The sequence below is a fragment of the Parasteatoda tepidariorum genome, chromosome 1, assembly GCF_043381705.1.
Source record: "Parasteatoda tepidariorum isolate YZ-2023 chromosome 1, CAS_Ptep_4.0, whole genome shotgun sequence".
In the NCBI taxonomy this organism is placed as follows: Eukaryota; Metazoa; Arthropoda; class Arachnida; order Araneae; family Theridiidae; genus Parasteatoda; species Parasteatoda tepidariorum.
In genome coordinates this window covers 48,033,178-48,050,534 of record NC_092204.1, presented here as the reverse complement: position 1 = coordinate 48,050,534, position 17,357 = coordinate 48,033,178, and positions in this window count along the sequence as shown.

The window sequence follows — 17,357 nt, the reverse complement described above, 5'->3', positions numbered from 1 at the left end:
AGACTATGATCATCATCAATTATAGTGTCGGAATTTTGACCATGGACTATGATTCAGGCTTCAGTTCTCCAGGGCATGTTTCTCAACATAGTTCACAGGGATCTTGAACCTTGACGTGCACCCAGAAAAAGACAAGAAAAGTGAGGTCTGGAAATAGAGTGGATCGACATTTTTTGTGTACTTCTTAAATTTTGTGTCATCATTACATTACCAGAGAAGGGTTTCAGACCATGCGTTGTTAAGAGATTTCCCATCGCCTAGGTCTATTGCATCTGTCCTGAAAGTATGCAAAGATTGGAGTCATTATTCATTTTTGTTATAATTAGATAATAGAAATATTATTTAAACTGTATGCATGACAATTAATATTACCCTGTAATCTCTAACTGTAAATTTAATTTTAACTGATGAGTTAAGTTTCGTTAACTAAATGCGAAATCTTTGTTCGGATGTGCAAATTTGGTGTCAGCATTAAATACTCACATGTTATTGATAGATTGCTACATTTTAAAAATAGTTTGACGACATGAAACGCAAAACTTTCACATAAATATTTCCATAACTTCAACATTCATTGTAATCCATTATTGTTTATGTTTGACATCTAACTTACACAAATTAAATGATTGCCGCGTGGCCTAACGTGTTGATTCACTAGAGATCATTTCTTACAACAAGAATTTTATTTCTATGAAGATGAGTATATTGTTCGGACCAATTAGCCAATCCTGACCTGTTTCAATCCCAGTGAGATTTACGATAAACGTCACCTATCAAAATGGGGTGTTCCCAGCGTCTATACGAGGTCTTACTGTCGTCCTTTTAAGTGACAGGCTGACAGTTTCAGTCTCCGAACTTAATCCCGTCAGACGGGAAATAGAAATGTAACTTCTTTCATGTGGTTAGGAGATCATTTAATTTACTTTTTTTCACTCTGTAGCAACCAAAAATTCTTTCAAAGTCCTTTATTTCCCGTGTAGCATAGTTTATTTAGTTATTTTGCCACGGGGTGATAATATAATCTTTCTAAGTCTAACTGTTACTAGTTTATAGTATTGTAATAGTTTGGAGTTTAAAAGTTATAAGTTCGGAGTATCTGTATATGTTTTATAGAGAATAATATCTCTCTGAAAAATACATGTTTTTTTTAGCGTAGCCATTGGTTTTGAATCAAAGAATTTTATTCACATTTTGAGTTAGTTACTTATAGAGCAGAGACTTAGACTCTCAGTTTAAACTAACACTTGGAACAATGCAAGAAAGAATTTATAGCTGTTAACTAATATTTTCAGAAAAAGAACAAAAACGAATGGAATAGATTAGATTACAAACAAAAGTCTTTGATGAGCATTAAAGAACAGGTAAATATTGGAAGTAGCAAACAACGTCACTAACTATATGCAATTAATTGTCATATCGTAACGTTGCAAAAAAAATTAAAACTAATGTGTGGGTGTAAAATTGCTGACTTTTCTTTTGTAAAATTTGATTGTTATAGACAATCGCTAAATTTGGCTACCACATTTAACGAATTTCTTCTGCACACACTATTACGTCAATTTATATAACATTGAGAAAATAGCTCAACGCCCGTTATTGCGAAATTATTTAACTTATACAACCAGATCACTTCGTTTAAAAAAATCCCTAAATCTCTTGAATGTAACGAACCTTAACAAAAATAGTAGATTTTAGCATCAATTTATACCTTTATCTCTAAAACTACCTAACTTAATTCTGGGATTTATACAATTTTGATGTTGGTTATAGCATAAGGCTATTGATACGAAGGTAACGGGTTTCATCTCAGTCGGTATCAACGAACATCTCTCTCACACTGTTTTTACATTGGTGTGCACGGAACGAATATGCAACTCTTTAACTTCTCCACAGATGGCAGCATGGCATTATTTCGCCGTGTTTCACGGTTCGCCTTGATTAGACAATCAAATCATCGAAGTCTCAAACGATGTCAAGGCTGAAACTTAAGATACCTTTCACGTGCACAAAGTTAACTTGAGTATAGCGTTCATACATTTTAAAGGAAAAAAAAGTGGTCGCTATTCAAAGGTATATAAATACATTTTTATGTTCATAATTTACAGGTATATATTCATTTTCAATGTCAGTTTCTAGGACACTTCTCGCATATCATCGATCGTAATCTAGTAATGAATTTTTTTCGACTTTACTTTTAAAGATATCTTTTGCATAAATTTATGTTTATTCCTGAAACAAATAGAAATTTTTTTATAACCAGATCTCATGAAGCATGTAAAAAGTATTTGTTTAGATTCATCATTTCTGAGTTATAGTTAAGATTTGTCATCAGAATTGAACGTTAATGAGATAAGAAATAAAACTACTTCTGAGATTTATTCAGATAATTAATTATTCATATAATTTCATTGCTTTGGAATATTTTAAAATGTTTTGTAAAGACATTAATAGAGAAATTACACAAATACTAAATATTCGAAATAAAATAAAGCTAAATATAAATTTCTAATTTAGCAAGGCACATTTTACTATAAATCTTGTATTTATTTGTAATTAGTTCCCATGCAAAAATTTAATTAAAAGTCAAAAGGAAAAAAAGCTGATTTTTTTTTCAAGTTTGCATTTTTTAGAAAACCCGTCTAGACGAAATTGATTTTCATCAAGTAAAAATGCTTTGAAAAAAATTAGGCTATGTACTCCTTTGTAACTTAAGATTAATTGTTCAAAATTTCCTGAGAAGCTTTCTTATCCGCATTGTCTTCTTTAAAATTGTTTTTTTTTCCTTATAAATTTTCCTTATAATTGTTTTTTTTCCTGTTTTTACCTGTTTTTACAATTTTTAACCAATATTCTTTATAGTGGTAGCTGTTTTTACCCCTTTCTTTTAACATTGTCTGATTCGAACAATAAAAATTGTATCATCAATTTTAAAAAATACAACTAATCAACTTTTTCAATTTCTTTCAGTTAATTTAAATGATTATACCAAAAATTTGGAAAATAAATTATAGAAAACGTAAAGCAATAGAATTGTAAGTCTTGCTGAGTTCTGCATAGAATGCAATAACGTGCTTCATCACGTTTCAAAATCTGTCAACAGATTACGCTTAACACTAGCAAACCTTATTTTTTTTCTTTTGCATGTTCATTCCGGCTGAGTTTTTACAATTTTTAATTTTAAAAATAATTTTATAATTGTAAGCAGGAATTATTTTTACAATGCAAATAGAAAATTTTAAAGAAGAAAAAAATGAAAATAACGAAAAATATAATAATGACAACCAAAGCTGACGTTTTCAGGGTGTCGCTCCGGAAGTCATAAAAACACAAAACCTTTTCCAGCGAGAGAGTATGACAAATGTCTAAAATTTGCCCTCTCTGTAGCCCAAAGGTTTTGCAAGAAGTTCAGGAAGAGAAAAGGTTTGGTTAAGGATTTTAAGAAAGTAGTGTGCTTTGGTTTAAATATGGAATATTTTTAAGTAGATTTTTCGAACATTGTTTTCCTTTGGTAATTAGTTTAGCTATTTTACTTTCACAATTTGTTTTTCTAATTTGTTTTTGTATTTTGTATTCTATTTTTCGCCGGCAAAGGCCTTTTTGCAAAACTTTGGTGTTCAGAGCGAGAGCAAGTTTTAAACATTTGTCGTGCTCTCTCGATAGAAAAGATTTTGTGTTTTTATGACTTCCGAAGCTGGTTCCCCCTGACGACGTCAGCTTTGGTTGTCATTATTATATTTTTTATTGTTTTTTATTTCTAATGAGCTGCACAAGTGCGCACACATGAGCAGACTTAGTGCGTTCTCCAGAAGTGGTATCCACTCTTTCAGGACCACCACAATGGGTGAGATACCGTTGGCCATGTTAATTTGGACTTCTAGTTTCTGCTACACTAGATGGCAGCACCAAGACTCTTATTTAGATGCTTTTTTCAGGATTTTCATTTTTTTCTTTAAAATTTTTTATTGGTTTCAATTTTCTTATGGAATTTCTGTGGAATTGGGCAACTTTCCTTTGGAATTGTAGTATTTAACTTCTTTATACATTATTTTTGATTTCTCTTTTTTTACAATGCAAACACTTAATATTCTTAGAGAGCATTATAAGAACAATTATATTCTAGTTATGTAAATTCTCTATGAACTGTGCTGATCAAAATTATAATAAATTAATTAGTTAAGAAAGCGATAAAAATACTAACATGCGCACTCTAGTTACTTTTTCCGAGAAAACGAAATCTCCGTAGAAAATCAAGGGATCTGACTGTTACATTTATGCATGATTTAATTTATGAAAATTAGATTGAATTATAAAAAATACAAGTTACAATAATATATACCTAAGAATTGCCTCAACTTTTGATAGGAAATTTGACTACCTATCTTTTCACTAGCAACAAAATGCAGTGAGTCAAAAGTTATATAAGTGAAGTATTTGTGCAAAATATTTATCTAGAACTTTGTTGCTTGTCGATTTGTAGTTATAATTTTTATTACAATCGTAAAAGTATAGACTAATCGGATATAATTTGTATTTTAAATTAAATATTTGTCAATGTCTCAATTTTTCTTCTCCCAATGCTCTATTCGAATTTATTATTCAGCAAAGAATCAGGACACCAACCGTATGTGACTATCTAAATCTTTTTCTTTCCAGAAGAGTAAACTTGACTACAAAATCTCAATGAAATTCAAACAAAATCAGAACAAAAAAGTACATGAACATGGTATCCACAAGCTGTAGATTACAGTAGAGCACCGGTTCTCCATTGCAGCCTGCCCAAGAGGCAATTAAGGGGCGCTGTGGAGAGTTAGAGAAAGTCTCGGCTCAGGACAAAACTGCTTAACAAAATAAAGAAAGGTTGAAGAGAAGGATAAAGATTTATCACCAGGCATGAACTTGGGAAACCGTTTTAATACAATAACATACTAAGCACTGTACCATCCCGTAGCTCATTGTAAAATGTCTGAACATACAATAAAGTATGTTGGTGAACCATTCTTGGTGTGATAATGGATGAGAGAAAAGTTATGTGGCATTACTCCCCTCTTGATCCCTTTCTTAGCATAAATCTAAAAATATTTTTTCTGTATAATTTATAAAACTTGCATTGCATTATAGAGACAACAAGTTGCTGTAATATTTACTTCAAAATTCCTTGAACTCTTAAAAGGGAGTTTAACTTCACCTCTTTAAGCTGGAAACAAAGTATAGTAAGTCAAAAATTATCCATGGGAAATGTTTTCACTAAGAATTTATCCAAACTTTCAATACTTGTCAATTTCTAATTATAATTTTGATTACAAATTTTGTCACAATTATAAAAGTATAGATAAATCAGATATAACTGGTATTTTTAATTTTATATTGGTATAAATTATTTGCAAAAGCTAATTTTTTTCTCCCAATGCTTTTTATTTGATTTAATTATTCGGCAAAGAATCAGGACACCAATCGTATGTGACTATCTAAGTCTTTTTTTTTTCCGAAAGAGTAAACAGGACGATAAAATCTCAATAAAATTCAACCAAAAACAGAACGAAAGATACACGACCTTAGTATCCACAAGCTTTAGGACACAGTGGAGCACCGGGTCTCAACTGGAGCCTGCCCCAAGAGGCAATTACGGGGCTCAGTGGAGTGATAGAGATAGTCTCGGCCCAGGGCAAGACAAGAATGCCCAGAAAAATAAAGAAAAGGTTGAAGAGAAGGAAAAAGAGCATAAAAAGAGAAGATAGACAGGATAACTAAACCGGAAAAGCTTCCTGACCTATAGCTTGACAGGAAGGGTATCTTCCCAATTAGTTCTGGATTTACTTCGCACTTTTGCCCAAATGCCATTTCCATGTTTTCTTGAAGAAAAGGCAGATAAGATCCTATGTTTGTTAGAGATTTCTTCGAATGAATGTATTGAAGTTCTATGTGATGTGTTTTTTTTTCCGAAGGGTATCAAAGTTTTATTTGTTCCAGGGAAGGGATTTGTGAAAAGGAATATTATAAAAATGCCCGGATACTTCTAATTGGAGCAGATATAATTGGTAGAATTATTGACGGAGAGAATGAATTCTGTTTGACTGGAAGTATATTTATCGATAAGAATATTGGAAGGCTTTGTTTTCGAATAGTGAGATAAGTCCATGTTTGTTCGTTTTTGGATACAATGCTTTATATTCTAATGGATATATTGTTTTTCCAGCATCGTCTGTTTCGTGGTGACTTCCTTTTGGCAGCTTAAACATAATCTGAAGGAGCAATATACTTAAAATAAGAGTAGGATTGACTTGCATATCCATGAAAGTGATGCCTACCTTTTATAAATCACCGTAGAGGGCTAACTGTTCAAATTTCGACTTTCATTGCTTTCATTAGAAATTACGACTTTCATTGCCTCCTGCTATTTTAATTGCGTCTTCAATGTTTTTCATTTAAGTTCTCCTTTTTTTTCTTTGCCTCTTTCTTTTTATTTCACAACGTTAATTGTACTGTTTTCTATTGATTTTTTAATTGTTGATGTATCGTTAATATTTGCGATTTAAATATATTTTATTTGTGCGTGTTAATTTTACTTTCAGATTTTGAGCATTAGCTTTACTAGTTCTGATTTTGATTAAGTACTCAGATTTCTACTTAAGTATACGAGTATGGATGGGAAAATTCTCAATTTTTGTATAATATTTTATGATTGAATCTATAGGAAGACGCGAAGTCGGAAATCAGCATATGACACTCTTTTAAATTTTTCTTCGTCTGCAGTTTTTTTTACTTATTTATTTATTTTGATTTTGCTATTTTACGGTTTTTTATTGGTATTGGTCAGCTAGAAAGGTAATGATCATTAATCTAATTTTTTATAATGTTTATTAATTTTCTCTTTTTTAAAACACAAAATTGATATCTTTTTAGTTTATTAAAATTTATTTCGATTAATTTTACTGTTCATATAGAAAAAATATCCTTTTGTTTAAATTACAAAATTTTGCAAGATTATTTTGCCTCATTTGTGATTTAAGGAGCTATTAAAAATATTGATTTGGCTAGCTTCCATTTAATTTTACAGTATAAAAATGTACTCTTAACTCATTATATTAACTTGTTTTATTTTTCAATAAATTTAAAATAATAAAAAAAACAATTAATTAAAAAAATTGCTAAACCAATAAAACACTATCTCCAAAAGGGAAGCTTAAAAATATATTCGAACAAATGAGGAAAAAATACTAACCTTTACATTTTTGCTTTTAAGAAATAAAAAGTTTTTAAAAACCTTTTGAAAAAAAGAATATATTCTAATTTTTTATTAAAAAATAAAACATAACGATGCCTTCTTTGTTTATTTTTTCAAACGTGAAATGAAAGTTTATTTACCCCAACTATACACGAATAAGTTTAAATTCAAAATAATTAGTATTTCATTCAGACAAAAAAAAGCAACGAGAAAATAAACAAAACATAAGAAATTCGTTATAGGTCTGTTTACCTAGCAAATTTGTATAATGATATTAATAAATAAACTACAATAGTCGAGTATATTCATTCCAATAGATTTACTTTTGGGAATATATTCAACAAAACAAACACGCCATAGGCAGTTTTCTAAGACAAGGATAAATATATATAAATATGTAATGAAGAATTAGCATAAAAATAGCATAAAAATATTCAGCATAAAAATATTACGTAAGCTTCAGAAATATTACATACTCTTAAACGTGCTTACTGTCTCGTTTGAAAACTTAAATTAGAGCAATTTCTAAATAATTCATTGGCAATAGATGATATTTATAGAAAATACACTATTATAATTTTAAAATTTAAAGTGCATTTTAAATAAATAATTAAATTCAAATAGAAGATTACATAAGTTATTAGTATATTATTTTAAGAGGATTTGCTGTAATTAAGTAATTAAGTCCTTACTATTTTATGTAAGATCAAACGAAATAATATTTTTAAATAATCAAAAAAGAAAATCATTCTTCAGAAATTTTGCAATGATTTGTATTGTTTTTCTCTTCGCATTATTTAACACGAAACTTAATCTCTTAAGAATAGCTTCTTGAATATTGATTACTTCTAACAGTTATACTGAGAAAACTTGTATTAAAATGAGAAGTACTGAGTAATTTTGCAAGAAAAATTGGAAATATTTAAAAATCTTCTAAAGGATAACTAAGAATAATATTAATGTAAAAAGACGTTCCACTTATCATTTTAATTTTAATATTTAACTCGGATTGCATATTATGAAATAAAGTGGGTTACGTAAGGGAATAAATTTGCTAATTGAACAATTTGTGCAGTCGTTTGCCTTAAAACTAAGAGTTGGAATAACAAAATCACAAACTGTTTTAATGGTTCAGTCTTCGGACCTTCTAAGCCTAATATCTAAGCCTAAGTTTCAGGGTCTCAAGCCTAATATTCTCAGACCGGATTGTTTGACGTTAATGAGGGCAATCATTGGATTTTTGCACGTCCATAAAAATAATTTCCTTGTACAAGATCCTGTACCACTTTCAGATGATCACTGAGATAATTTGAGCAGTGAATAATTTCCAGAATAGTGCACCGGCTCTGCGGTAAGGCTCATATTCTATGAGAATCCTAACTTTTTTACACTCTTACAACATGCATTTCACAATAGTCTCCATTTTATGTGTTTGATCTTGCTATACCAATGTACAGATGAAGCTCTATATTCCCAAGCTACCTGGCATAGGAGAGTTTCCTAGTTTAATCATTTCGACTACTTTTGAACAATTTCCAGAACACATCACTCGACATATTTGAAATAGACATTTTCGATCAGTTATAAGTCGAATCTACATCCAATGCAGGTATAACAGCAGCGATTTTATTAAACATTACAATAGGTAGTTACTGACATGCGTCAAGATTTTTCCCGTGGGAACACAATATGTAAAATAGCACAGTATTTCGAAAACTTTAGGTTGTTAGAAGTTAAAAATTAGCTTTTATTAACAGCCTGTGTAACCCATCTTTCTGAGTTATCCAGTACTCAACTACATCAACTCTTCTGAAGCAAATCGAAGGTTCTCAGTTTCTTCTTTTCTTCATTTTTACTTTATATTTAATCCTAAACAGTTCTGCAGTATTATAGAAAACAAAAAAATATATTTAAAATAACTATATTTTTTAAAATTAAATTTAATTTCAAATTTTTCTTTTATTTTATAATGCAAACTTTCTCAGTATAACTGTAAGAAGTTATAATTATAACAAAGCATAGAAGCCATTCTTAAATGGCAAAGTTTTGTGTTAGATAATAAGTAAACTAAAGCATTACAAACTAAAACAATTTAATTCCAGAGAATAATTCGTTATTTCATTTCATTTTTATTTAAAAATAGCGTTTCTATTAATCGTACTCAAAATTGTAACCTACATTGTTAAATTATAAAACTATTTTCCATGAAAATTACATAATATGCTGAAAGTGACATCACCAGCCAATCAATGAACGAGTCACATCGCCATTCGAAATAGGTAACAATGCCATTCTTGGCATAAATGGCATTTCGCCAACTCTTCACCTTTAATGAAAGCAAAAAAATTCTTTTTAGGTGAGTCATATCGTATCTACTACACCCCCATTTCCATGAAAATGGGGGATTTAGAAGAATCCCGATCCAATAATCCTGACTTTACAATTATTCTCGCTTTTCCGTGAACTCATAAAAATGATCGCGATTTCTCTCACTTTTTGGAAAGCAATTCATATTCGGTTCCTGTTATTATTATATTTGGTATATTCGGTATATTATTATATTTAACATAGAAAAACTCGTTTGCAAAACACTGTCTGCATTATTTTCATATACATATACTAATGGCAATAATTTAAATTTACTGTGCATTTGTTGTACAGGGTGTTGCGTATTTACAGTACAGTAGTTTATGTAAATGTTTAGAATTCATTTGGAAAATAATGCTATATATGCATATATATATATATATATATATATATATGCATATATAGCATTATTTTCCAAANAGGGTGTTGCGTATTTACAGTAGTTTATGTAAATGTTTAGAATTCATTTGGAAAATAATGCTATACATGCATATATATATATACAGTCAGACCTCGATATAAGGTCACCCTAAGGGACATCGCAAAAGTGGTCTTATAAGCGGGGTGACCTTTTAACCGATTCATTAGCAGTTCGTGGCTAAGTACGTAAATAGTAGACATTATGACTTTTTAAAAATGGTAATACAAACGAAAACGAGCGGCCATAAATTAAATATTTAAGTCAATAAATTTCAACAGAATTAGTAAATAATTGAAGAAAGTTAAATTTTTAATTTTTTTTAAAATTTAAAATAAAGCTATTTACAAATTTCCTCAAAGTGTACATACATACATTACATCTTACCTTATTTAAAATGATCATTTATGCAGGTCTGTATCGTTTTTGGTTTCATTTCTCGAACAATGTTTTCTAGATTTTGTAACTTCTCAAAATGTTCCTCAGCTCTCTCATGGTTCGTAAAAAAATTTCGTCTGACATTTATTGCATTGAAGGCTTCCACTTGGGTTACAGCCACAGTCTCAGGATCACTGTCATTGTCCTCACTGTCCACAACTTGTGAAACAATTTCAGAAATTGTAGTTTGTTCGTTGGCTGTAACATCTTCCTAGAACTAGAGAGGAGTGATTGCCTTGTATGGAAGTTAAATAGGATTTTGTTAGAAAAGAATTCCCTCACCTCAATTAAAAATGACCTTATATTATGCGATAACGATTTTTAAAACTTGACCATATTTCCGATAATCTGTTACAAAGAATTCCCATTCAGTGAGCCGGGACTTTGGAGAAGTGACCTTATATGCGGGGTGACCTTATAGCGAGGTCTGACTGTATATATATATAAACATTTATTTGAAAATTATCATATTTGCCACCAACTTGACTGAATGGATGATGGCATATGACAATTAAGTCATCAACAAAATTTTAGTCATATTTTTGATGAATTTTTGTACTTATTAGGCAACTATTTTCCTAGTGTTTGGCTACTACTTTCATGCTTTAGGCTACTAAAAGCAACTATTTTGTTCATTTTTTTCTGTGGCAACCCTGAGTCCCATATGTTGTCCAAGCTTAAAAAGTTTTAATCTGTTTGAAAATCAAGATCGAAATTAATATACTTCCTATGACTATCCACTCCCTAATGGTAAAAGCATAGTCTAGTGTTGCCATAGGTAAAGAATTCTGCTGTGCACCACATGTAGCTCATTTCGATCGCCAATAGAAACATGCTGAACAAGATACTCATTTCTAAGAGCTTAATTATTTTGAAGTAGTTATGAATTAACTCCAGACATCTTTCTTTTCAGTTTCTAAGATGGATGTCCAGTGATAAAGCNTATATATATACACACATAGTGGATGTCACAAATTAGTTTTCAGCGGATAAAAAGTAACAGAAATGCTTTTGATTTCTCCTAAATCACTATGTATAAAGGTCCTGCAACTTGCACAATTCTCACAAATGTGTTTCGTTGCCATTTGAAACTTAAGGATGTTTCAAAAACCCAGACAAATAATTAAATATTACACACTCAAAATAACAAAATTGAAGAATCTTACCTCAGGAAGACCTACATGTAACTGATAGACTCCCGGCAATAAATCTTACCGAGTTTTGTCTATTATGGCCGAATCATTTATTGAATCATTAATGAAGTTTCTTTAAAATAACTAATATGAATAAATCAAATTTATAAGTATAGAACAATCATATTTTTCCGGTATTTAATTCTTAGAGTGAAATATGTTCTATCATTTCATAATTTGTAGGTTAGTTTTCGACATTCTATAAAATGCCGGATGAAATGTATTGTCTGTAGTATAAACATTAAAGAGTTAAATAAACTGCGTTTAAAAATTGGGAGATATGTGTAAGCTTTTTGAATAAATAAACTCAGACCATATTTTGAATTTTAAAAAACTGATTAATGGTTAGTTAGAAGTCCTAAAATTCAAATGCGCTTCATATAAGATGTGTAATTTTCTAAAAATAGTCTTTCATTCTCAAAAGTTAAAGACAAATATTTAAATTATATTAATTAAAACTGAAAGTAGATTAAAATTATCAATTTTGAAATAATAAAAAAAAGCTCAGATTCTCAACTAAACTAATAATGTAAAGAGCAGAAAAATTAACTGCAGTAATTTATACGACTGATTTAAAGATTTAAAAAATACATTACGAAAAGATAAAAAAAATCGCAAAACAGTTAATTGCTTCAAATAATTCATGCAATAAAATATAGATGCTTAACTCGTTAAAATAAAGCTGCAATCTATAAATGTTAAGTAAATAATAAAATGATTAAGTTATAATAATGAAAAGCTTTTAAGCGATATAAATTCAATTATAAATATGCGATATACAAATTTCCATTAAGGGACATAAAACAAAATGCATTTGTAATAATTATTTGAAATGGTATTTTTGGGATATAAATTTAATTATCTCCTTTTTTTCGTTCAAGCAAATGCGCCTTTAAATTAAGTGTTCATAAGAAATGAATTACGAGAAATAAAATCGGAATATAGCTTATTATAAATTAGATTATTTTAAAACTAAATTTTTAGAAACTATATTTAATTTTTCCATATTTTTTTCATTATTAATCTAATGTCTCCTTCACTAATAATGATTTCTCTTTTCTTAGGAGTGATTACTAATTTTAATTTCTCATATTTTTTAAAAGTTAACTTCGTTGCAACTGTTGTTTTTTGGAGTATATATAACCAATAATAGTAATATAAGCGTATATTTGAACACGTATAATTTAGCCTAAAAGTGACAAAATGTACTGTGAGAAATTTCCATGAAATTCAAAAAATTTAATATTAGTTTATCCCAATTATTGAGAAAATGTACAAGATCAGTAATTGTAAGAAACTAATAAAATTAATAGAGTTAACCGTTAATTTACACGTTTATTACTTAAAGATTCCTTACTCAATATAGTGCTGTATATCTATTTCCATGGTGGTAATAGCATAAATATGCAGCTACAAAAGTCTCTGATTCGAAATCAGTAGGTACCAAAGAGCATCTCCAATTCTGTACATGGGAGAACATGCAGCTTTTTCTTCCACAGAAGGCGAAGCTACATTATTACTGCCAGTTGCCAGTTACTGAAATGTTTTACAGTGTAGATGGTTAGAGCCATGGTGGCTCACGGAATTGAGCCTCCTCCTTACTATGAGGTAAATCTGGCTCGAATCCAGCGATGGCTGGTCAATACGAATTTCTCACCAACTTCTGCGGCTCGCACCAACCATAGTGGTGGCACAAAATATCCTCAGTGATAAACTCATGATGAGTTAGAGTCCCCTTGCCGTTAGGCTAACCATGGGAAGTTTTCGCGGTTTTCCTCTCCATATAACACAACGGATGTAAGCTCCTTCAAAAATTTCTCCACGAAAGCAAATTTATTCTTATACTTGATTCAGGAGTTTCCTTGCCTTCTGAATTGGGGTCAAAATTGCAAGGTTATGGAGCTGAAGATTAGTAATCGTAAGCCCAAAATTAGGTCGGTGTTCAACAAATGTTATGAAATAAAAATGTAGATGGATATAAATGTTTAGTGCTGAGATAAAACATAATTCCTAAACTTTTTGTTATTGTGTAAAACATTTCCACAATATCCTGTTTTCAGCCAAGACGGTCATAGAGGTTAAACATTTACCATTTCGAAACCAAATGCATGTATTGGCAATGTTTTGAGTTGGTCATTATTTCTTTGAGTAAAACGCCTAGTGCCCTTATAACTGTAATTAACTCCAGAAAAACTAGTAATGTTTATTTATACAGTCAGCAACATACTTTTAGTCATTTATACTCTGTGAGAAAAAACTTAGGACTGCAATTGTAACGGAGTTCAGAAAAATAAGTAGAATTCATCGTTAATTTATACTATTAAAATATAAATCTTCCTAACTCAATTCGGGAATGTAAAGTGTATGCACTTTTCCTTGGTTGCTAGAGCATCAGACTGTTAGTGACCTTTATCTAGTGTTGAAATCTTTTTAGAGTATATTTTTAAAAGGTAATGTAAGGTATACTCACAATTCCAGCTAATAGGCGAGAGGGTTAAGTAGGTTCAGGTTCCTCAATTTCGAGTTCAGCGGTAATGTATAGGTTCAAAAACTTTTTTTTTTGAAATTGTAGAATGTATTAAACACATAAAATATATTTAAAGTTACACATTTTAAATGTTTCGGAAGTAGTTTGTACTCTACGAAAGAAGGTATAACAGTGAGAAGGTATATAATATATCTATGGGCAAAATGTTTTTTTGGTTAAAGGTTTTTCGAAAAAAAATCTAGATATTCTTGAAAAAAAAAAACGACAATCAAAAAGGCTTTCCAGTATTTTTTTTCAAATAGTAGCTTTATCATCTGGGATAGTTTAGTTTATATTAATCAAATCCATTTTAAAATTTTCACGAATAAAAGCTTATGGAGAAAAAAATCTATTCAAGTAATCATTTTTACTTGTGGTTTTCGTTATCTATAATCCATATCTTTGCACTTGTAACAGCAATGATACATATTTAAATTGATATATTCTGGATTAGTTTCCTTTTTCAACTTTAAGTTTGCTTTATTTTCAGATTTTAACTTAAAAGGAGTTAATTTTTCTTTGGTTTGAGACAAAGTTGATTACTATAAAGCAGTGCAATTTCACCCATTTTTTTCGTGTATATTAAGTAGAATAATTGATAATCATTCATTGTATTTATATTTAATTACAATGAACTAAATATAAATACAATGTACATATATTAACTTAGGAGCTTACTTTTTCTGCTGTAATAAAATATGATAACACTGTAAAAATTTCCAAATCAAATTGCGTTAAAAAGCACAGAGTGCTGGTACTTTTTATCGTTAAATCAATTTTTACCGGAACATGTTGCGAAACAAAAAATCTGATGTACCAAATGTTTACAGTAATAATTACAGTGAAATCACAGATTCATTTTATTTGAATAAATATCACTGTAGAAATTATGGTTTAATATTTTACGGTAAAGATGAATTTTACGGATAATACACCCAAAGTACCCAGCAATTTGTATAGTAATTTGATGTGGAAAATTTTTACAGTATGGTTACGGATTATAATAGGATAACTATTTGTTTTATTTAGTTACAAACCATTACTTACTTCATTAAGTTGCCTATTTCTACTTGATTTTAGTATGCTAGGGAATTCCCGTTGTCTTCTATATCGAGTTTTAATATAGTTCATTTACTTTCAAAGTTCGGAGAAATCTAGGTCTTTGTCGTAATAAAGCATGATTCAATGCTCTACTCAATTTCACTCTTTAACTAACAAAAAACTGTTTTAAATAATTTAGAACTATTCAAAAGCATAGCTATAACGTACAGTTCAAAGCTTAGAGAAATATTAATCATTTGACAGATTCAGTTATTATCAAGATGAAATATAGAACTTAGTCCATTTATCAAGATCCTAATCATCATGGTAAAACTATATGCGTATATTGAATTTGAGTTTTGTAACAGAATATACCTTCAAAACTGACTGGTCGCTACGTATAATTTAATTTCATTAGTTAGGAAACGGCTTTGTGGTGAAGTCATCTCGAATGATATTGAATGATTGATGAATAAATGCTGAACATTAATCAATTATAATCTAATGCTCTTTCAAGAATAATTCATAAACATATAAAGCTTCTTTATCAACTTTAGACAGTTATGAAGCTAAGTTTTAATATGAATTGAATGGGCATATTTTTATTCTTGCAGGCTATTCATCATTTTAGAAGTATTGTAGTCAGAAAGTTAATAATAGAAGAAAAATAATTATTTATATTTGAATGGAAATTAGGATTTTGCTTTTTCTTCTTCTTTATTTTCACTTTTTATTGTGCTATTCTTAAACCATTTGTAAATAGAGTATGAGTCGTTTTATGTATAGTTTTTCTGAAAGAAGAAAGGGTTTAGTGTTATAAACCATTATGCATGCTCTTATGGAATGAATTCAACCTATAAATTGAGGGAATAGTTTTAAATAAAGTTGGTTTTGGTTAAATGGGTTATTTTTCAAAATCACGTTCATAGCATGATGTTTTAGGTATTCAATTCCGAAGAGGTTTATTTTTTTAATTTCATTTAACTTCATTTCAAACTGAGAAAAAAGTATGATCAACTACGGTAAAACTTACATTGCTTCTGGCTTTATGGGAATGGACAAGCTCTGTAATTTTTACCGAAGCCCTTTGGTTATATTTAACAGTAAAATATGGTTTTATAATGTGATAGAATTTGGCAATTTTATCATGATAACTTAGAGCATGGTTTGAAAATCATTTATTCAGTTTAATTTACTTTGTATTTTAGATTTTTTTACTAAATGCGAGGTAATAACTGCAATAATTTTGAGAACCGGATCGGAATTCCTGGTAAACTGTTAACGGTAATGTATGAACTGTAAAATGTAACGGTAAATGTTAACGGTAAAGTATGAACTGTAAAAGCCTGACATAACTCGCAGGTATTAAAAGTTAAAATAATTTAGCTATTTATTTCGATTAAATTTTATTAATAATTTAATTATTAATTGTAGTTCAATTTGTTATCGCGATTGTAAAGAAAATATTAGACAGTAATATAAGATGATATTTTAAAGGGATTTACTATCAAATATAATTTTATTTGTTGTTTTACGCGTTTTAACCATTAACTGACACAGGAATTAATTAGTGTCTTCTGAAATTAAAATTATTTATTTTGATAAAAATTTAATCTGATAAATATTTTTTTAATTACGATTTATTTTTTCATTTCCCATTATTAAGAAAATGTTAAACAGTGGTAAAAATGATATGGATTTAATATGAAAGAATGCATTTGCGTTGGAGAAAGAGAAATGTGTTTTTAGTTATTTTTTCTCAAGGCATAACCACTAACAGCTGTTGACGTACATTGAGAAACTATATGATTGCGCTGAAATATCTATTTCTATATATATATACTGAAAAAAGTATGGCTAAAACTACCTGAATATGGTAAAATTTACCACGTTTCCTGCTCTAAAGAAACATTAAAAAGCTTGTTAACTTTTACCGAAGTGTTTTTATAATAATTTTGGTAAGACTAAGAGTAAAATATAGTTTTATAATGAAATTCGGTAAATGTGGTAAAATCAAGTAATTTTTCTTGATATCTTAGAGCGTAACACAAAAGCTATTTATTCGGTATAATTTCATATTCAGTTTTGTACTTTTTACTGAATATGGGTAATAAGAATTAGAGTTTTTAATACCAGAATTTCCGGTAAAAC